This window comes from Nicotiana tabacum, chromosome 15 (assembly GCF_000715075.1).
Source record: "Nicotiana tabacum cultivar K326 chromosome 15, ASM71507v2, whole genome shotgun sequence".
Taxonomy (NCBI): domain Eukaryota; kingdom Viridiplantae; phylum Streptophyta; class Magnoliopsida; order Solanales; family Solanaceae; genus Nicotiana; species Nicotiana tabacum.
The window spans coordinates 74,769,529-74,794,366 of record NC_134094.1 but is presented as its reverse complement, the minus strand read 5'-3'; the positions used below and the strand labels follow the sequence as shown (position 1 = coordinate 74,794,366).

Sequence of the window (24,838 nt, the reverse complement as noted above, 5' to 3'; positions counted from 1 at the left end):
GAGGAGATATGAATGAAATCAAATAAGGAAAGAAGATGACAACTCTACTAATCAAATCGTTCTCAATGCATAAACTTGCAAAAAGAATTACCCCGAGGCACCACACCTCATAACCACAAATCATGAGTCAAATTTCAAAATCATCACGTCTGGCACCTCGTGCCCACAATAACCATCAGCTTTACACGGCAAGGCCCACGTGCTACTATATACATTTTATCCGTGCTAAATATCAATTATAATGATCGAGAGATATATTTAAACACAATAAACCATAATAATAATTTGAAATAAAGTAAGGTGTCAGATGAGATAATGTATTTATTTTAGAAATCAAGTAAGGTAAAATAAGTACAAGTTATACAAAATAGATGACAAGCGCAAAACACATACTTAAATTATGCTCGCTAATCAAATATAGTATAGTATAATATTGTATCCACATGGATTGGATTTAAACAGTATTCTCGTAGTTTCTAGCTTGATTGCTATCCACGATGATCAACAATTGAGATTTATATGATTTCTAACTAAAATTAACCAAGAATCTAAATCTATTGACTAATGACAATCACAACAAAGGTAAGCAAGGAAGTTATCAATGGGAGAAAATAGGGGTTAATAGGATAGGTGTAAGATAATTGTTTGGGATCTAACTCTAGATAATTCACTTCTAATGTTCAAGTAAATCTCTCAAATTCACTCAATTATTAGTTCAAATGTTAGACAAAACTCCTCTCTCGATTAAGTCTTAACCACACAAGATAAACCAATTTAAGCACGTGAAGATATGCAAGAATGCGTAGTGGACTGGTCTTTAGAAAAACCTCTTTCGATTATTCTCCTAACTAGGTTTAATCAATGATTCAACTAGCCTCTTTCGATTACTAAGAAGAATTAATGAACTCAACCAACAATATATTGCAAAGATATCACAAGTTATGCCTCTCTCGATTACAATAACTAGTGAATATAGATGCAACAATTAAATCATCCAAAAATGCTTCACAACATAAAACTAGAGTTATAATCCATAAACAATCATCAATACCTCCCTAAGCACTTAATACATATATTTCATTATTCAAAACCCCACACTTATGTCAAATAATAACTCCACCTTCACATAAGGATACATTAACTCCCTACTTCTTTAAGCATAATTATATCAAGCTACCACTATCAAGGAACATTTTTGCACAACTATAAAACATTGTTTTTTCTTTTCTCTTTCAATTCAAGTGGCCCTTATTTTTTAATACAATGCACCTTTCTCCTTATTTCATTAGTTCCACTCAAAAGCTAAACCAACCACCCCACACTTCAACCTTTACAAAGTTCATAACAAATTCAAGTGCTCACGAGAGGTAAATAGTTCAAATAGATGGTCAATTCAAACAAAGGGGTAAGGCTTGTAATGTGATTTCCAAAGAAATAGGATTACATGCTCAAAAGGGTTAACTACGATGTCACGACCCAAAATCCATAAAGGCCGTGATGGCGCCGGACACCACAGTCAGGCAAGCCAACAATAATTACTTAATTGGGTTCTCATTTTTATTATTTTTGAAATCATATTTTCCTTCAATTTAAATATTAAAGAATGGGGATTTACGGAGTAAATAATAATACTTTTAACAAATTCAATACAAAATAACCCATAATCATCCCAAAACCCGGTGTCATAAGTGCATGAGCATTAACTAGGAATATAAAATAAGATACAGCAACTGTCCGAAATTCAAATTGGACAGGAAAAATGTAAATACTCTGAAGGAGACTCTGCTGGTTGCGGGTCGACAAATGGAATGCAGCTCACCTAGGTCCCTGCATGTATACACGCCTCTGCTCTCACATGGACTCTAGACATATATGTACCTAAACAAAAATGTGCAGCAAGTATAGTATGAGTACGTAAGCAACGTGTACCCAGTAAGTATCTAGCCTAACCCCAGAGAAGTAGTGACAAGGGATCGACATCGACACTCACTAGTGGTCCAACAACATAAGGTACAGTAAAGAGGTAGCAAATATGAGGCAAAGTAAGGAAGTGAAATAGACAAATATAGATCACGTGGTACAAATCCCCTCTCTTTACGAGGAACTCAAGCTCTTCATTAGAAATTCCCTCCTTAACCGGAGCATATATATAGGTATAGTAAAACTCATCAAGTGGATACCATAATTCAAATCTAGAGTTTACAGATACCCTGGCTTCTTGCCAAGTTTTTATTCATGATTTCATGGGAATGTGATATAGGAAATGCCGAGGCGTACAACCCGATCCAACATAATAATAAAACTATGCATTGCCGAGGGTCGAACGGCCCGAACCATATGATAAATCAATTAACCTGCCGAGGCGAACGACCCGCTCCCATGAGAAGGTGGTACATAAATCCTGCCAAGGCGAACGACCTGATCGCATAAGAGTGAAATACAAATTCCTACCGAGGCGAACTGCCCGATCCCATAAGAGTGAAATACATAATCCTGCCGAGGTGAACGACCCGATTCCATTAGAATAAGAAGCTTTGACGGGTCCTTGACCCCACTCACGAATAAACGTGTGAGTCATAATTTCTTTAACTTGACCCCACTCATGAATGAACGCGTGAGCTGTAATTTCTTTTAGAAAAACCTTTCAATGAAACATATATATCACAGAAACATGTCGTACGAGGAGTAAGATTATTCGGTGACTAATCATGAACTCGTGAAGTCTCTATAATAGCAAGTCTAGTCTCAAGTAGTAATGTAAAACAGAGGAATTTAATAGGCGAGAGACTACTCAAATAATACAGCTATAGCATGAAGTGAACCTAAGCCTACCCAGACAATAACATGAATGTAGCTACGTACGGGCTCTCGTCACCTCGCGCGTACGTAGCCCCCACAACAAGTAGCAAACATCCATATACAACACCTAGGGGCAATTTCCCCCTCACAGTTAGACAGGAAACTTACCTTGCTCCGAAATTCCATAACCGGATCCAAAACCTCTCTAACACCTCAAATTGATGCCCGTCAATCCAAAACTAGTCAAATAAGATGTAGCTCAATCAAAATATACTCTAATACTCAAAATTAATCAATTTATAACAGCTTCCAACTCCGCTCGAAAAATTGATAAAGCAACCCTCGGGCCCACGTGCCCGGATTCCAAAACTTTTCGAAGACAAACACTACACACAGCACTACGAACTCAAATATATAATTTATTCTCAATTTCATGCCCAAATTCGTGATCAAAATCCAAGAATACCAATTTCTAGGTTTTTCTTCAAAATCCAAAATTTTTACAAATTTTCATGCTTGAATCCATGTAAAAACCATGTATTTAACTCACAATGTGAAGAAATCACTTACCCCATTATAGTTGATGAAGATGGCACTCCAAAGTGCCTCCAAAGTGCTCCAAAATCGGCTCCCATGGATGAAATGAAGTAAAAATGAGCCAAAACTCCGTTTTATAAAAACCTCACTGCCCAGCGATCCTCGCACCTGCGGTGCAATAGACGCTTCTACGGCTCCGCACCTGCGGAAGTTCCATCGCAGGTGCGGTTCAAGCTCAGCCCAGCATTTCTCGCATCTGCGGCCCGGCAGCGCTTCTGCGCCTCCGCTTCTGCGGCTCTTCGTGCGCAGGTGCGGTCCCGTTTCTGCGAAACTTGACCGCATCTGCAGTCCCAGCCTTCCCCAGCCACAAATGCTTCTGCGACCCTCATGGCCGCTTCTGCAGCGCCACACCTGCGGCTAAAACCTCGCAGGTGCGGTTACACCAGCTACCAACTGCCTTAGCATTTTCCTTAGTCCAAAAATCGATCAGTTAAGCATCCGAAACTCACCCGAGGCCCCCAGAACCCCGTCCAATCACACCAACCAGTCCAATAACATCACACGGACCTGCTCGAGGCCTCAAATCAAATCAAACAACATCGAAATCATGAATCCCACCCCAATTCAATCTTAATGAAATTTGAAACTTCAAACTTCTACAATCGATGCCGAAACCTATCAAATCACGTTTGATTGACCTCAAATTTTGCACACAAGTCATGATCGACATTACGGACCTACTCCAACTTCCGAAATCGGAGTCCGACCCTGATATCATAAAGTCCACTCCCAGTTAAACTTTCCAAAAACCTTTAAATTTCCATTTTTCGCCAAATGACCCCGAAATGACCTACGGACCTCCAAATCAACTTCCGGAAGTGCTCCCAATACCAGAATCACCATACAGAGCTATTCCTAGACTCGGTATCCCAAACGGACATTGATAATATTGAAATATACCTCAACCCAATTCTTTTGAAATTCTTCCAAAATGCCAATTTTCATAATAGGCGCTGAAACGCTCCCGAGTCTTCCAAAACCCGATCCGGACATACTTCCAAGTCCAAAATCATCATACAATCCTGTTGGAACCTTCAATTCTCGATTCCGAGGTCGTTTACTCAAAACTCCCAGTTTGGTCAATTCCTCCAACTTAAGGCTTCCGAAATTTGAACTTTCTTTCCAAATCAACTCTGAACTTCCCGAAATTAAATTCTAACCACGCGTACAAGTCATAATACCTTAAGTGAAGCTACTCAGGGTCTCAAGCCGCTAAATGATGTGCTAAAGCTCAAAACGATCGGTCGGGTCGTTATATTCTCTCCCACTTAAACATACATTCGTCCTTGAACGTGCTAAGAACTGCTTTGGACTTGTCTGAAATCATTGTTTAATACCTCGTGCACCTACCCGTGCTACCACACCCAGTTGAGCACATTAGCTCGAACCAATCTGAAGATCCTCCCCTTTATTTAGGCAATTAAGCTTTAGAGCCAAATTCCAACGTCCGAAATTCTCTACTAGGACTGCTTCCAACATACGAACACCATTTCAATCACTACATGTTGTACCAATACATGATTGTATACCCTTACTGAATTCTTACCATGCACCGTGTAACTCATTTGCCCAAGGCAATCTTTCCAAAGCACAACAGCTAAAATTTCCACTGGCCGAAGCCCGTAGTGTACCTCATGACCAATTAGGCCTTGCTTTAACTCTCGCAACACTACCACGACAGAGAAGATGTGTAGAACTTAAAGCCACTTGCCGAATTGCAATTTATGGAGTCTCTCCTCCTGACAAGAATCATTACCTCATTCTGGATGGATTAACAATATTTACTCTTTAATATGCTTCAAATAAATCCGATCGCACCGATCCTAAGTCCAATAATCTCGTCTCATCCAATACAAGCTGCTCAGGTAATAAGCCACCTCAGACACTGTCAAAAGCCTCATATGATGCCACAATGTGCCAACAAGCTACAAACTCGAATCTGATACATAAGGAAACAAACTCTGGAAAGATCTACTCAACCCACGCAACTAATTTAAACAACCGAAAAGATGTTATGAACCTTCCTCAGGAAATAGGAAGCAAAACACACAATAATCGATGTGGGAAACTGTACTCAATAACACACTGTTACGGCGTGCAACCCGATCTACACATGATATCCGTAACAGCGTGCCACCCGATCCAAACAACATATCAGTGGAGGCGTGCCACCTGATCCAACCATATACCCGTGGCGGCGTGCCACCCGATCCACACATCATAATCTAAAGAAAACACACATCAAGCCGTAACGCTTATACTCACGAAATGCCCGAATATCAACCATAAGCACGCCAAGTGCATAATACAAATCCTGGGGAGACGGGTAGTGTCATACGCTATAAAACGAAAGCACAACTAAGGTGCGATATATGATCTGCACCACGAGATCCATCTTGCTCACACAATACCACAAACTATACGGGATCTCAATACGAGTGTGAATAATCAAACTGTCTCACAGACCACATGGCACAGTAGAGTATTACATGAAATAGCTGACGATAGAAATAACATCCAAGGCCCGAAGACCCCTCCTAAAACAATGCTATACTGAGATGAGCACATCCGGCCTGATATAGAGTCCACATTCACATTTAGATCCATCCACGGACCTCAACCAATTCTGATCATACCATGCTTGGCTAAATAGCCTCTCAAGGACCCACAATGACCTATTCCTGACACATAAGAACAGCCGTTAAATCCGGAACAAACTTCCACATTCCATAACCAAATGAACCGAGCGCTCTTTAGGCATAAATTCTCACATTAGCGATAGTACCACAATCTCCAAACTTGGTTTTAAATCTTTAATCAATCAAGTGACTCCATGTCACACTTATACAATCTTTCTGTGGGATACACTTCCACGACCCTCTGCACCAGGTAACAAGTCTGCACATCCATACCACCGGTCATACTAATTTTGTAAAGCAAATCAAGAAGCTGCAAATCAGTACACAAAGCTTCTTACACAGGACACCGATCTTAGGTGATGCTAAAGACAATACCAACTTACTCTAAACATTTGAATTCTTCCCTGCTCATCCGAGCTCTTGACATTCTTATCAACACCGAACCGCAACCTTGATCCTCAACTTCCAATTCCCATGCTACCCACTGCACTTAATCATTCCATTGCGCAAGAGTACAAGAATTTCATCATAACTCCTGAACCACTAATAGGGTACACTCATTCTGAAAATTCCCCCATGAATCCGAAGTTATTTTCTCCTATTCCTCCAATGCTACATCGCAGACCGAAGACAACATAAAACACTCCAAGCCCCTTTTCATAATCTGCCGCAAAAGCACGATACTCAGTCATACTATGGACTCGAAATCCTTAGGTACCGCACTTTAAATTTTGTATCCACTAGGACCGTTGTTGAGAGTCACCCACTCTGACTCGGTCCCAAATATAATCAACTCCAAGGCCCTGCTAGCACGGGTACACCCTCTCAAAGAAGCAACCGACTAAATTCCTTTTCCTTGTACATCACATCCCCACAAAGCATAAATTCTGAGTCTTCCCAAAACCTGAACATGAAACCGCCAATACACCAATAACCAATGATGTTCCTTTTCCTTAGTCATGATAACCCGCCAATACACCAATAACCAGAAACCGCATAAGTTGACAACTACGCAATCCAATCATAGATGGTGGGGCTCTTCCACTTAGCTTGAAGCTACCATTGCATAACTCTGGAACCCACCAAGATTCCTTATCCCCTATTGACATGATCTTGCACAACCAACCCGCCAAATTCCTCGAAATCCTTATGTTAAGCACTTCATGAACATTCTGAATCACTAGCCACATTCACATATTCGACCTCTTATTGGATAGCCAGTAAAATTCTTCATAGAAGCTTCATCAACACCACGCAACCGCTAACCTGCTCACAGGAGATATCCCACCTATGGAAATTTCATGCCGACATCCTCCAACAATGCTGCACCGAGTACAATTACCACGAAACCAATAAACCTTCCTGAGCCCGTGCTTATTCACCAGCTGTACAAGTTCGTTCACTCCTCATGGGCATCAACTAAAGGTGCGACAATACATTCCAATCCAAAGTCATGTTGTATCCTGCTTCATATTAAGCAACTCCCTCATGTCACACCCAATCTTCCTTAATATAGCAGCCAATATTCCAAATTAAGCCCGTAGACCTAGTCATTGTCCACCATGAATCCCAAATCACTCTAACTTCCCCCCCAATGCGTGTGGCTATCCTACCACAGAACCCATATGCTACTCTGCCACTCTCCCACTTTGGTCAAACCCTCTCCCTTAAGCAACTACTCGACTTCAGCTTCACACACTTGGCCTCCTAAAAATTTAACCACCGCAAGACACCTCCCACATGTACTTCCTCATAAATGTCCACTTGTGGCCATAAATTAAATCCATCTCTATAGCACTTTGAACCAATAGATCGCTACCACTCTAAACCTCTCCGGAGTTCATCCTTCTCGAGCCATCAACATTAGGATTACCGATTCGATTCTGAACCACAGTACACTGTGACATCTGACAACCGCTTCCCCAGCACCATTCATAATACTCTGCCCCAAAGGCGATTTAAAGAAAGACATAACACCGGCGAACTAAACACATTCAATCAAGGACGACGACACCACATCTCGGATGAAGATTCCACCACTCTCGAAAATACCAAGTCTCTTTACTACATCAATCCAACCTGAACATTCTTAGTCTGATTGTCTTTCCCTCCGCTGGAAATAAAACACTGAACCTCTGAATCACGCATTGAGAAAAACCTCCTTTCAATTCATTCATTGACCCTATACGTAGACAAGTATCCTACCATTGCTTTAATACTGTGCGATAACAAATCGTGACCATCATAGCAATTGGTGTATAGCCCCAAAACCATCAGAAATACAGCTACTGAGCATATGACAGAACATCCTTCCACAAGGCGATGACATCAGCCCAATCGAATATGCAGGGAGAAACATCCTACTCTACATTAGTAGTGCCATTAAAATTCCTCGATCCCAAATTTATAACAAGCGCTTCACGTCACATAAGATTGAATGGGAAGGAAATGAAGGCATACGCCTCAAAGGAATCAAATCGCACGATGAGGAATCAAGAAGGGAAGTGCTCCTAACAGTCCTGTAGCCTCTCGAAGATAAGTACAAATGTCTCTGCACCGATCCGCAAGACTCTACTAGACTCGCTCATGACTCGTGAGACCTAAGTGAACCTAGTGCTCTGATACCATGTTGTCACGACCCAAAATCCATAAAGGCCGTGATGGCGCCAGACACCACTGTCAGGCAAGCCAACAATAATTACTTAATTGGGTTCTCATTTTTATTATTTTTGAAATCATATTTTCCATCAATTTAAATATTAAAGAATGGGGATTTACGGAGTAAATAATAATACTTTTAACAAATTCAATACAAAATAACCCATAATCATCCCAAAACCCGGTGTCATAAGTGCATGAGCATTAACTAGGAATATAAAATAAGATACAGCAACTGTCCGAAATTCAAATTGGACAGGAAAAATGTAAATACTCTGAAGGAGACTCTGCTGGTTGCGGGTCGACAAATGGAATGCAGCTCACCTAGGTCCCTGCATGTATACACGCCTCTGCTCTCACATGGACTCTAGACATATATGTACCTAAACAAAAATGTGCAGCAAGTATAGTATGAGTACGTAAGCAACGTGTACCCAGTAAGTATCTAGCCTAACCCCAGAGAAGTAGTGACAAGGGATCGACATCGACACTCACTAGTGGTCCAACAACATAAGGTACAGTAAAGAGGTAGCAAATATGAGGCAAAGTAAGTAAGTGAAATAGACAAATATAGATCACGTGGTACAAATCCCCTCTCTTTACGAGGAACTCAAGCTCTTCATTAGAAATTCCCTCCTTAACCGGAGCATATATATAGGTATAGTGAAACTCATCAAGTGGACACCATAATTCAAATCCAGAATTTACAGATACACTGGCTTCTTGCCAAGTTTTTACGCACAATTTCATGGGAATGTGATATAGGAAATGCCGAGGCGTATGACCCGATCCAACATAATAATAAAACTATGCATTGCCGAGGGTCGAACGGCTCGAACCATATGATAAATCAATTAACCTGCCGAGGCGAATGGCCCGCTCCTATGAGAGTGTAGTACATAAATCCTATCGAGTCGAACGACCCGATCCCATAAGAGTGAAATACAAATTCCTACCGAGGCGAATGGCCCGATCCCATAAGAGTGAAATATATAATCTTGCCGAGGCGAACGTCCTGATCCCATTAGAATAAGAAGCTTTGACGGGTCCTTGACCCCACTCACGAATAAGCGTGTGAGTCGTAATTTCTTTAACAAAAACCTTTCAGTGTGTGTGTGTGTGTGTGTGTGTGTGTATATATATATATATATATATATATATATATATATATATATATATATATATATATATATATATATATATATATATATATACACACACACACACACACATATGTGAACCTATTTCTTTTTTAGTCCGTGCCAAAAAGAATGACCCCTTTTCTTATTTCGAAACAATTTACCTTTATGCAATGATTTATAGCCACACAAAATATATGTGTCTCATTTTACACCACAAGTTCAAAAGTCTTCTCTCTTTTCTTAAACTCTGTGCACAGTCAAATGGGTTCACATAAATTGAAACGGAGGAAGTATATGTGTGTGTGTATATATATATATATGTATGTATCACGAAAACATGCTGTAGGAGGAGTAAAGTTATTCGGTGACAAATCGTGAAATCGTGAAGTCTCTACAATAGCAAGTCTAGTCGCAAGTAGTAATGTAAAACAGAGGAATTTAATAGGTGAGTGACTGCTCAAATAATACGGCTATAGCATGATGTGAACTTAAGCCTACCCGGATAATAACATGAATGTAGCTACGTACGGGCTCTCGCCACCTCGCGCATACGTAGCCCCCACAACAAGTAGCACACATCCATATACAACACCTAGGGGTAATTTCCCCTTCACAGAGTTTGACAGGAGAGTTACCTCACTCCGAAATTCCATAACTTGCTCCAAAGCCTCTATAACACCTCAAACTGATGCCCGCCGATCCAAAACTAGTCAAATAAGATGCAGCTCAATCAAAATATACTCTAATATTCATAATTAATCAATTTATAACAGCTTCCACTCCGATCGAAAAATTGATAAAGAAACCCTCGGGCCCACGTGCCCGGATTTCGAAAATATTTGAAGACAAACACTACCCACAGCACTATGAACTCAAATATATAATTTATTCTCAATTTCTTGCCCAAATTGGTAATCAAAATCAAAGAATACCAATTCCTAGGTTTTTCTTCAAAATCCCAAATTTCTACAAATTTTCATGCTTGAATTCATGTAAAAACCATGTATTTAACTCGCAACGTGAAGAAATCACTTACCCCATTATAGTTGATGAAGATGGCACTCCAAAGTGCTCCAAAATTGGCTCCCATGGACGAAATGAAGTGAAAATGAGCCAATACCCCATTTTATAAAACTCTCACTGCCCAGCGATCCTCATACCTGCGGTGCAATAGCCGCTTCTGTGGCTCCGCACCTGCGGAAGTTCCATCACAAGTGCGGTTCAAGCTCAGCCCAGCATTTCCCGCAACTGTGGCCCGACAGCGCTTCTGCAGCTCTTTGTGCGCAGGTGCGGTCCCGCTTCTACGGAACTTGACCGCATCTGCGGTCCCAGCCTTCCCCAGCAAGAACCACTTCTGCGACCCTCATGGCCACTTATGCGGCTCCGCACCTGCGGCCAAAAACCTCGCAGGTGCTGTTACACCAGGTACCAGCTGCCTTAGCATTTTCCTTAGTCCAAAAATCGATTCGTTAAGCATCTGAAACTCACCCAATGCCCCCGAGACCCCGTCCAATCACGCGTACCAGTCCAATAACATAACACGGACATGCTCGAGGCCTCAAATCACATCAAACAACATCAAAATCATGAATCGCACCCCAATTCAAGCATAATGAACTTTGAAACTTCAAACTTCTACAATCGATGCCGAAACCTATCAAATCACGTCCGATTGACCTCAAATTTTGCACACAAGTCATGATTGACATTACAGACCTACTCCAACTTTCGGAATCGGAGTTCGACCCCGATATCAAAAAGTCCACTCCCGGTCAAACATTCCAAATATCTTCAAATTTCCATTTTTCGCTAAATGACCACGAAATGACCTGCAAACCTCCAAATCCACTTTCGGACGCGCTCCTAATACTAGAATCACCATACAGAGCTATTCCTAGACTCAATATCCCAAACAGACATTGATAACATTGAAATACACCTCAACCCAATTCTTTTGAAATTGTTCCAAAATGCCAATTTCCATAATTGGCGCCAAAATGCTCCCGCGTCATCCAAAACCCGATCCGGACATACGCCCAAGTCCAAAATTATCGTACAAACCTGTTGGAACCTTCAATTCCCGATTCCGAGGTCGTTTACTCAAAAATCCCAGTTTGGTCAATTCCTCCAACTTAAGGCTTCCGAAATTTGAATTTTCTTTCCAAATCAACTCTGAACTTTCCGAAATTAAATTCTGACCACGCGTACAAGTCATAATACCTTAAGTGAAGCTGCTCAGGGTCTCAAGCCGCTGAATGACACACTAGAGCTCAAAATGACTGGTCGGGTCGTTACATACGATACGTAACAATTCGGTGGGTAACAACATATATCATTGGGTCAACAAAGAAACGCCTATATCCCTTCCAAGACTGAATAAAACTACTATTTTGCTTTGAAAACACACGGGACAAGTTCTAGAAATCAAATGCCATTCACAAAATAACACAAAATCTTACACACACATGGCACATAACTCATTCAAGATTGGATTATCAAGATACTCTAGTCAAAGAAGTTAAGCAAAGTTAAGATCATGCAATTTAAGGCACTTATGCAAGAGTCAAAAACTGAGCCTAAGCGTCACAACTAAAGCGCTTATTATTCTCAAGGTATAATAAATCCAAGAGATATTTTTTTCAATTCAAATTACAGCATAAGGTTTCCTACTACTCTAGAAAATAAAAACTAACTACACCCGATTCAAACAAAAAACCCTAGAAGTCAGTACCACGACAAAAAGAAAAACCAAGGGGGAATTATTACACTACCTAAAAAAAATCTTTTTGTGTTTTTATTTCGACTTTAATCCCTCAAGAAACCCGTGGAATGATATCCATCATCGGGAAAAATCGAAAAAATTTCAATTTGTATGGATTTTTCAAAAAACAAAAATTCTCTATCTCTAACTACTAAAACTAAAACTATTATACATACATACAAATATCCCCCACCCTACACTTTAAGTTGTGGCATGTCCCCCCTGATACACAATTAAAAAGTATAAGGTAAAGGAAACTTCCCTGAATATCTAGTCAGTGTCTGAGTCAAAGTCGGGCTCCATTCCTCGCCTTCGAATTAATGCGCACATCCATGCACACAGCTTCTTCTCAGCCTTCTTAGGGTACACCCCACATTTATCTTTCTCGCTTACTGCAGCCTTCTCCTTTGAGCTCTTCACTTTCCACTCAACACTCGCAGCTGGTTTTTCTTTTTGTGCCCCCTTTACTACATTCATCTCAAAAATCAGTTTCCTCACCCACTCTAAGCATGAGTTTTCTTTCATGTATATCTAATATATCTTTACCCGTTTATAAGAATTGTGTTCCTAGGATGGGGGGGGGCTCCTTGTTCTCTTCCATATTCACCACTATAAAATCCACAGGAAATACGAACTTATCTACCTGAACTAACATATCTTCCACTATCCCCTCGGGTATTAAAGTCGTTTGGTCCGCTAGCTGCAAACATAATTTTACTGACCTTATCTCTCCAATCTCCAATCTCCTTCTCTAGTTTCCTATAAATAGATAGAGGCATTAAGTTAATTGAGGCATCAGAATCATATAATGACTTATCAAAATGAATAATTCCTACAAAGCAAGGTGTAGTAAAACTCCCTGGATATCCACATTTTTGTGGGAGTTTGTTTTGCAATATCGCGCTGCAATGCTCTGTGAGCTTCACCACTGAAGTCTCTTCTATCTTCCTCTTCTTTGTAAGGATATCCTTTAAGAATTTGTCATAAGCAGGCATTTGTGGGAGCACTTCTGTGAATGGTAAGTTCACATGAACCTATTTCAGCACATCCAGAAATTTCCCAAACTGCTTATCGAGCTTTTCTCTATATAGCTTTTGGGGGAAAGGTAAAGCATGCATATGCTAGCTCTCATCATGTTTCTCCCTTTTCGATTTTTTTTCCTTCTTCATTTTCTCCGCTTTCATCGGGCCCTTCTTATTTTTATCAACATTATTCTTCAGCTGCTCCCCACTTTCTTTTTCAAGTTTCACATCATTTTGGATAGGGGTGGGATCTTTCAACACTTTCCCACTTCTCAGAGTTACAACATTTACTGTTTCTTTGGGATTTCTCTCAGTATCAGCGGGGGGCGTTCCTAGAGCCCTCTCAGATAATATTGTTGCAATCTGTCCCACTTGTCTCTCCATGTTTCGAAAACCAATATCCAGTTCTTTGATAGCTACTCCATGGGCGTCCAGCCTCTCATCAGTTTTCAAAATGAAGGACTTCATTAGATCCTCTAGACTAGGCTGAATGGGTTGTTGAGGCTGAAATTGCTGCCTCTGCTGATTTTCGTATGCTGGAGTTCCTTGTCCCTGAAGTCTAGAGTTATTTTGTTTCCAAACATTTGTAGTACCTCCAAGTGAACTCTGTGAAAAATCGAGGTGCCTCTAACCCATTGCATTATAATTTTAGTTTCCCACAGTATTCACTTCCTCAGTTGAGGCTTGACACTCATGAGTAAGGTGTTATCTTCCACATATATCACAAGCTGCGTGAAGCTCATTTTGTATCGAGGCTAAGGTCAACTTTCATATTTCTTTAGCCATAGCATCAAGTTGTACCTGCACAGATGTATTAGCATAAACTTGGTGAACACCAGATGATCTTCTTCTTTCAGCACTCTCAGAGAGCAACTGATTAGCATCTTCAGATAACTCATCAAGAACTGTAACTATCTCCTCTGGAGTCCTCTTCATCAAAGGGCCTCCAGCTGCATTGCTCAATGTTCTATGTGAGGCTGGTGTCAATCCATCCCAAAAGTCCTGGAGTTGCATCCAGAGTTCAATTCCGCTATGTTGACACTTTCGAACAATCTCCTTAAAGTTCTCCCTTGCTTCAAAAATAGTTTCCGTATCTTTCTGGCAGAAGTTATGGATTTCTCTTCTGAACTTGACCGTCTTAGCTGAGGAGAAATATTTATCAAAGAATGTTTTGGTCATCTCCTCCCAAGTTCTAATTGATCTCGTGGGCAAGCTTCGAAGCCACTGTTTTGCATCATCTTTAAGAGAAAAGGGAAAAGCCCTTAAATACACTGCATCTTGTGACACACCATTGTATTTAAAAGTGTTCATAATCTCCTCGAAGTCCATTAGATGTGTGTTTGGATCTTTGTTTCGCTTCCCTCTGAAGACACAGCAATTCTGAAGAGTTTTAATAAACCCTTGCTTCAATTCAAAGTTGTTTGCTACAATTGGGGGTGGTCTAAAACTTGATAATCCTTGATTATAGACCGGTCTAGCATAATCGTCAAGTGGTCTCCCAGGCACGGGAGCTATATTTCTGAACTGATCTGTAGCCAAGGATTGATTTTGAGCAATTCTTCGACCCCTCTCTTCTTTGTAGATAATCTGTGCATCTCTAATAGATGCTTCCTCAGCATCCCGTGCAGCTTGTTCTCTTCGTTGGGCTGCTTCTCTCCCAACCAAATCTACATTATCCTCACCTTTTCCAGCCATAAGTTCTTTGGTTGAGGATTGCCCAACCTTTTCTGATGTCTCAATGAGATTTCTTTCCTTCCTTAGATGTCGCAATTATTTTTCAAATTCTGGCTCGTATGGTAGCACTTCCATCGCAGAAGTTTGAGTCATGCACCAATCTTAACATGTAACCTACGCATAGTCAAAGAACACCAACCGTAAAAAGAGAAAAATAAACTAAAATAAAAAGAAAAATTCTTGAATTAGCACTACAAACTATTTCAAACACTATCGATTGTCAATCCCCTGAAACGACACCAAAATTTGACGAGCACAAAACACACACTTAAATTATGCTCGCTAATCAAATATAGTATAGTATAATATTGTATCCACATGGATTGGATTTAAATAGTACTCTCATAGATTTTAGCTTGATTGTTATCCACGATGATCAATAATTGAGATTTATATGATTTCTAACTAAAATTAACCAAGAATGTAAAGCTATGACTAATGACAATCGCAACAAAGGGAAGCAAGGAAGTTATCAATGGGAGAAAATGGGGGTTGATAGGATAGGTGCAAGATAATTGTTTGGGATCTAATTCTAGATAAATCACTTCTAATGTTAAAGTGAAGCTCTCGAATTTACTCAATTATGTTCAAACATTAGGGAAAACGCCTCTCTGGATTAAGTCTTAACCTCACAAGATGAACCAATTTAAGCACGTGAAGATATGCAAGAATGCGTAGTAGATTGGTCTTTAGGAAAACCTCTTTCGATTATTCTCCTAACTAGGTTTAATCAATGATTCAACTAGCCTCTTTTGATGACTAAGAAGAATTAATGAACTCAACCAATAATATATTGCAAAGATATCACAAGTTATGCCTCTCTCGATTATATGAACTAGTGAATATAAATGCAACAATTAAATCATCCAAAAATGCTTCACTACATAAAACTAGAGTTATAATCCACAAACAATCATCAATACACCAAATCCATCAAACCCTAAAGAAAACTACTCCATGGATATAGAGAAATTCATCACAAATATATTTAAAGTAATGGAAAACACAAATTCAATCCAAACTCGTGTCTTGAGTGAAGAAGTAATGATAAAATCCTTGTGCTCATGTTCTTCCAACTCCTCCTTAGACTCCTTAGGTCGAATATGTGTCAAAAGTTCAGAAAATAATATTTTTCTATGTATTTATACCAAGTAGGGTCGGGCCCAGACAAAATTACCTTCTCCTAGACGAAATTGGATTTTCACTCTGTAAAAATTGCACAGGCGTGCTGCATGGAGCGATACGCCATGCAGGGCATGGGGAAATCCAGAGAGCTAGTTCTAACAGGCAGCAGAGAATTGCACAGCCGCGCTGTCCCACGCGCCGCGACGGTGAGGATTTCTTAGAGTGCAGATTTTTCTTGCGTTTTGACGTCCAGACTTGGTCCTCGACCCCCTAACACGATCCTGGCTTAATCCTTTGGGCTTTTACTCAGACTTCAAAGCACCAAATCACTCGAATTCATTCCATAACATCTACATAGCTCGGAATCACTCCTACAAGGCATAAAACACACAATAAGTGCAAAACAATATCAATTAAATCTCAAACATGAATAAAGTGCAGTAAATTAGAGTGCAATAAGCGACTAAAATACGTAATTATAGCCTAACATCAATAGAGTACAGATGGATTTAGTACATAAATATATAAAATGAGTAAAAATTTTGTGTTTAAACATAGTAAATCATCAGTTAAATTAATGAATTAAATATATAATTTAGAATGATTCAATCGAATATGAGATAATGACCCCATGCACGTAAATTTCGTGGTTAAACATAGTAAAACATAGTTTTATTTTGAAAGTCACATAAGTAAAGCACCTTAAAAATTCTTTTATTTAGAACCACTAAGTTACCAATGACTCAATCGAATATGAGATAATGACCCCATGCACGTAAATTCACCTTGACAATCAATTTAACAAGAAATAACGGAGGCACATATTGGCATGTTAAAGCAACACAACAAATCACGTAGAATGCATGACTCATACAAGAGTCACTATCGTTCCATTACTAGAATACCGATAGTCAACCAAATACGATCAAAATACAAGTGAAATGATTTAATAAATGACAATAATTGTTCATCCGATGAACGGTTCCAATATAAAATGTACCATGAGAATCACAACCGAGAATAACTTTACTATCACAAACAATTACAACATACCAAAGCATTGCGGCGTGCAACCTGATCCCCCCTATATCATATCATCTGTCCTTATCGTTCCATATCATATCTTTCCATATCATTTCAATACCGTTGCGGCGTGCAACCCGATCCCCAAACAATATGTATTTAACAAACAAACTACAACCAACTACAACGTATCATAAAATTAAACGAAATAAAGAAACTAAACAAAGAAGGGAACAAGCGGATAAAATAGTTACATGATGACTCACAAAGTCAAATAGCAAGTAATGAAGGTTCATAAATAAATGCATGATTACAAGGAATCAATTAAAAATTAAGGCACGCAACGGATAAGTCATGAATTCAACAAGTAATTGCAATTAACAATTAAAGCAGGTAAGAGTAAACTTGACAATAAAAGATAGAACATGTATTAACCACTTCAATTAAATGCAAGAAAGAAGCCTAAGAGTCTAAACCGGTCAAATTCCACATATAAGCCTGTGTACACACTCGTCACTTCGTATACACGTCTTCCTCATAATTCAAATAGTGCAATCCACCAAAATCCTACAAGAGTCACTATCGTTCCATTACTAGAATACCGATAGTCAACCAAATACGATCAAAATACAAGTGAAATGATTTAATAAATGACAATAATTGTTCATCCGATGAACGGTTCCAATATAAAATGTACCATGAGAATCACAACCGAGAATAACTTTACTATCACAAACAATTACAACATACCAAAGCATTGCGGCGTGCAACCTGATCCCCCCTATATCATATCATCTGTCCTTATCGTTCCATATCATATCTTTCCATATCATTTCAATACCGTTGCGGCGTGCAACCCGATCCCCAAACAATATGTATTTAACAAACAAACTACAACCAACTACAACGTATCATAAAATTAAACGAAATAAAGAAACTAAACAAAGAAGGGAACAAGCGGATAAAATAGTTACATGATGACTCACAAAGTCAAATAGCAAGTAATGAAGGTTCATAAATAAATGCATGATTACAAGGAATCAATTAAAAATTAAGGCACGCAACGGATAAGTCATGAATTCAACAAGTAATTGCAATTAACAATTAAAGCAGGTAAGAGTAAACTTGACAATAAAAGATAGAACATGTATTAACCACTTCAATTAAATGCAAGAAAGAAGCCTAAGAGTCTAAACCGGTCAAATTCCACATATAAGCCTGTGTACACACTCGTCACTTCGTATACACGTCTTCCTCATAATTCAAATAGTGCAATCCACCAAAATCCTAAGGGGTAGTTCCTCCCCCCTCCCCCCCCTCCCCCACAAAGTTAGAAAAGATACTTACCTCAATTAGGTCAAATTAACACTCAAAATAGCTTTTTTCCTTAAATTTTACCTCCGCTCGGCTCAAATCTAGCTAAAAATGAATTAATAATATCAAACAATGCAAGAGAAATCAATTCCAATTAATAAAGATATGATCTTTATACAATTTTTCAAAAGTTAGTATAAGTCAACCCCGGACCCGCCCGATCAAAACCCGAGTCGAAGGGTAGGTCTCGACTACTCATAGCCCCACGAGTTCATATATATATATTTTTTTCAAATCTGAGTCCAATTCGACTCTCAAATCTTAAATTTTTATTTTTCAAAACATAGACAAAAATTCCCAAAATTTCTCTTAGATTCTCATGAATTTGATGTTAAATCTAATAAATAATCATGTAATGTAATTGAAATTTGATCAAAATCACTTAACCAATAGTTGTATGAGAAAATCCCTCCTCAAAATCGCCTCCTACCGAGTCTAGGGTTCCAAAATATGATAAAATGAAGCTAAGTCCCAAAATACAAAACATAAAACCAGGTGCAGATGTCACATTTGCGACAATGGATTCGCAAATTGAGAACCCACGCAAAAAGCGGAGATTACTTCAAAAAAGCGGAGCTTGAACAGTTCTGCACATATCGCAAATGCGACATAACTGGTCGCAAATGCAAAATCAGGACATTCGCAAAAGTGGTCAAATGTTCGCAAAAGCGAACTACCAACAGCCCCGGTCACCACCGCATTTGCGAGGCTGACTTCGAAAATGCGAAGCCTGGCAGTCCCCAGCCTTTTCACAAATGCGACTACATGTTTGCAAAAACGATAGTCGCAAATGCGACCTTCATCTCACAAATGCGAGATCAGAAACCCAGCAAATCTGAACCTTCTACAAACTCTCCGGAACGCGTCCGAAACTCACCCGAGCCCCCAATGCTCCACACCAAACATCAACACAAGTCTAAAAACATAATATGAACTTGTTCATGCGATCAAAACACCAAAATAATATTTAGAACCACGAATCGGACACCAAAACACATGAAAATCACAATTAACTTCAATAATTGCTAGAAACACAACCTCGCGTCTGAATCCTATTGAACCAACTCCGAATTATACCAAATTTTGCAGAAAAGTTTTAAATAACAAAACGGACCTATTCCAAGTCTTGAAACAAAAATTCGAACCCTGTAGCCATAAAGTCAAACCATGGTCAAACTTTGGATAATTTTAAACCTTTAAATTGCCAATTTTCGCCAATTAGTGCCGAAACCTTCTAGAAAGATCCAAATGAAAATTTGGGTGTATGCCCAAATCCAAAATCACCATTCGGACCTACCTGAACCATCAAAACTCCGATCCGAGGTCAAATACACAAAAGTCAAACTTGGTCAACTCTTTAACTTAAACTTCTAAAATGAGAATCATTCATACAAATCAATCCCGAACCACTTGAAAATCAATGATACACACAAGTCATAATTCACCATATGAAGCTATTCATGACCTCAAACTGCTGAACTAGACGCAAATGCTCATAATATCCGATTGGGTCGTTACATCCGAGCTCCTTAACTCAAAATATGATAAAATGACAAAAATGATCAAATTAGAGTACTTATAGATTTTCTCCAGGAATACTCATCGTGAATGCGGAAGAACCCTCGCATTCGCGGTGAACAAAAATGTACTTCCATAACTAACCTTATGCGTTTGTGTCTAAGACCTCGCAAATGTGGTGTACAGCTCAGACTACTCTTCGCGAACGCGAATGCCCTGCAGCAAATGCGATGCACAAAGCACCTGGACTATCAACAGCCTTCATGAACGCGATAACTCACTACGACCGTGATGCCCAACCTCATAAAGCTACACGAACGCGTCACACACGTCGCAAATGTGAAGAAGCAAAATGCTCAGCTCCAATATACTCTACGCTATACTCTATGCGATCGCAGTCAGTACTTTGCAATCGTGAAGGACACCAGTAACAAAAGAAAACTAGCAACATAATCATGGTGAAAAATGGTCTGCAATCAATTCGAAACACGCTCCGAACTTACCAACAAGTCCCAAAATAGAACATGAACCTACTCGAGGGCTCAAATCACACATAAAACATAAAAACCATGAATCGCACCTCAAATCAAACTTAATAAACTTTTGAACTTTCAACTTCCAAAACCCGTGCGGAACCATCTCAAATCTACTCGGAATGACCTCAAATTTTGCACACAAGTTTCAAATGACATAACAAACCTATTCAAATTACCGTAACAATAATACATACCCGATATCACCAAAGTCAACTCCTGGTCAAACTTATAAATTTTTCAAACCTTCAAATTGCTAACTTTTGCCAACTAGTGCCGAAACCTTCTAGAAATATCCAAATATAAATTCAGGCATGTGCCTAAATCTAAAATTACCATCCGGATCTAAAGGAACTATAAAAACTCTAATCCTAGGTGAAATACACAAAATTCAAACTTGATGAACTCTTCCAATCTTAAAGCTTCCTAGTTGAGAATTATTTTTACAAATCAATCCTGAATCACCTGAAAACCAAAATCGACGATACATACAAATCATAATATATCATATGAAGCTACTTGTAATGACCCGATCGGTTATTTTTTGTAATTACGCCCCATTACCCCTTTTAATGCTTTACACATGTATGTTTATGATTTTTATGACTTGTGGGGTTGGTTAGTTTCATTCTGGGAAGCTTTCAGGTTGACCAAACTTTGACTTTTGTGAAAATGACCCTGAAACCATATTTTGATGGCTCTGATAGCTTTGTATCGTGATTTTGGACTTAAGCGTATACCCGAAAATAATTTGGAAGTCCATAGGTTGATTTATGTTGATTTGCCGAAATTTTGCAATTTAAAGTTGAAAAGTTTGACTATAGGCTGACTTTTAGCTATCGAGCTCGGAATATTATTTTGGGACTTGGAATAGGTCTGTTATGGTATTTAGAACTTGCCTGTAAAATTTGGTATTGTTTGGAGTTGATTTGATAGGATTCTGATGTTTAGTTGTAAATTTAGAAATTCTTGAACTTTACTTTGAATTTCATGCGTTTGAGAGTTCAATTTGTAGTTTTAGATGTTATTTTTATATTTTGATCGCGCGAGTGAGTTCTTATGATATTTTTAGACTTGTGTGGATGTTTGGTTTGGAGACCCGAGGGTTTGGATATGTTTCGAACATGTTTCGGAGTGGTTTGGACTGAAATTGCAAAAATCTGGTGTCTGGTGTCGCAATTGCGAACACTGGGGTCACATTTGCAAGCTTAGTAGGGGGCCTCAGGTGTCACAATTGTGATGCCAGACTAGCAATTGCGAAGTGGTTTGGGATTATGGGTAGTTCGTATTTGCGACAAATATGTCGCTTTTGCGAGGGCTGCAGCGTTTGCAATTGCGAACCCATCTTCGCATTTGCGAAGAGCTTCCCAAGCCTGTCAGTGCCGCAATTGTGAGATTTTCTTCGTAATTGCGAGGGTTCGCAATTGCGAACCCATATCGCAATAGTGATAACTGCAGCTGAACATAAGTGCTGAAAGTTGGGATTTCATCTCTAATTACCTCATTTTTTAACCCTAGACTCGGTAGGAGACGAGTTGGAAAGGGTATTTTCATCAAAAACAACCTTGGATAAGTGATTTTAATCCATTTCTAATCATATTCCATCAATATATCTTAGATTTTAACATCAAAATCATGTGAATCAAAGTGAAAAATTATGAAACCTTGTCAACTTTTTGAAAAATAAGAAATTGAGTTTTGACAATCGATTTGGACTCGGATTTTAAAACTAATCACATCTATGAACTCGTGGGGTCATTGTTGACGGTCAATTTCACCCTCCCTTTTAAAATTAATTTACTTGTACTTAATAATTTACAATGAATGTTTTGAAAGTATTTTCTATCAATAAATACACATTTTTACAAAATTAGTTAAGCATTAGTTTTGAAATTAATCACCCGGTATCAATATAGTGTATTATATGATATACTTACTATTTTAAAACTATTAAGTAATTTTTAAACACAACACAAAGGCTTTATAATTAATTTAACAAATTACTTATCAAATTTTGAATAATTAGTTTATTGTGTTAATAATTCGGAATTAGTGTTACAATTAGAAAACAAAGTATTTTATAATTAATTACAATAGTTGGTAGTACATTTGATATTTATAATTTTACTATATTTTATTAGAAATAAATAAGTTTATTTAAATTAATTTCAAAAGGGTCAAGAGATGAAAAGGCTACAATTGCAATTCCTTAATAAATTATAAAGTGGCTATTAGTTAAATTATTTTAGCCCAAATACCAGGCCCAAATCCGGACCTGAGCCAGTCCAAACACTCCTCTCTTTCCACATTGGCAATCCGCCCCAACCCATGAGAACCAATCAGAACTCGACATGTCACCCTCTCCACAACACTCACAAAAGAAACACAATCAATCTAGGTCGTACATCCTTCCGATCAACGGCCCACGTTTATCTCATTTTTCCCTTTTAATTTTAATAGCTCATCAGATTTAATCTCCACCATCCGAATCCAAGGATCCAACAACCTCCATAATTCTTCATTTTAACTATTTCATCTCTGAATTATCAAGGCAGTTGATTTAAATATCCAACGGTCCAGATCCCATCTCCCAACCTTAACCTCAGAGATGACCTAAACTACCCAGACCCTAAAATCATTTCCCCCTGCCCAGCCACCCTTATTTACCCTTTTTCCCTAATCTCTCTCAACTCACAGACCTGAATCATCAAAAGAAACCTTGCACAAATTCGTGCAAGGTCTCAAATCACCCAGAAAATCATTCCTACTATCTCCTGCATCCACGATCCCTGCTGAACTCTTTCCTTTTTCACCAGTCAAATTTGAAATCCCTAAATCTGAACCCTAAGACTCAAAGGTGAAATGTCAAATCTTCGGATTTCTCTCAATGTGTTGTTAAATCCATGGCATGCATGGCGTTTCTTCATCATCACCACTGTCATTCTTTGTCCAGAGGTCAAGTGCAATGACCTCTAGACATTGAGGTCTTACCCGGCGGTTCCTTGCCTTCAAACGGTCGATCTTCACCCAGGTAAAAACATACTTCATTATTTTCTTTCTATCTCCTTAGATTTTCCCTAATCTTGCTTGCATCACCACTCCTATGTCATCTTCCACTACCTATGCTTGAATCTGAAATCCTAAGCCATTAAATGGCACTATAAATAGAGCCTTGAATGCTCTTACCAACCAGACCTACCAGACCTAAAAAGAGTCAAAAATCTCATACGAATATAAAAAAATCATTAAGATTTAGAAGCCTAGTCTCTCTATGATTAATCTTTACTTCTCATGTTTTTCGGAGTTCTTTCACCGCTCAAACGATTGAAGCTTTGGTTTTCATATGGCTAAGTTAAATTCTATTTGGTTTGCTGCCCTAGAAAAGTTCAGTGCACCTCCACCCTTCCTCTTCTGACTGTTTTATTCGAATATCATGAACATGTTTCTATCTTTCAATTAACGATTTTCGTTTATGATGTTTGTCATTAGTCTATAACTGTTTATTCTGGTTCATAATGACCTGTTGTTAATATGTGGTTAGCTATTATGTTTTCATGTATCTTTAATCAATGTTGATTGAGTTGTTATGTGACCTTGATGATTTCTATTATGTATCGATCAACTTGTACGATTAAGTTACTTATCATGCCTAAATGACTTCTTATATTTGCCCAGACTCCAGATTTTCCTTAATGTTCTGTTGTGATCTTTATTTTTTCTTTATTCTGTTATTCTATATTTGAGGTTATTGTTTGATGACTCTAACTAGAACATACATGAATGCACATAGTTTAATCCTTCATCACTTAGTTGAAGCATGTGAAGTTTAAGTGTTCAAAATATTTTCTTTCTTTACATAAGTGTTTGTTAACTTTTAAGAAGCCTTTGAGTCATTACTATGAAAGTCTTATAT

At 38.7% G+C, this 24,838-nt stretch overlaps 1 non-coding gene across 1 annotated transcript; it reads left to right on the top strand.

Annotated features, from left to right (window-relative positions):
• Positions 1–14,642: 14,642 nt before the first annotated feature.
• On the top strand, positions 14,643–14,749 carry LOC142170000 (small nucleolar RNA R71). The gene has a single exon (XR_012699619.1). It is a non-coding gene; the product is annotated as a small nucleolar RNA R71 (small nucleolar RNA).
• The last annotated feature ends 10,089 nt before the right edge of the window (positions 14,750–24,838 follow it).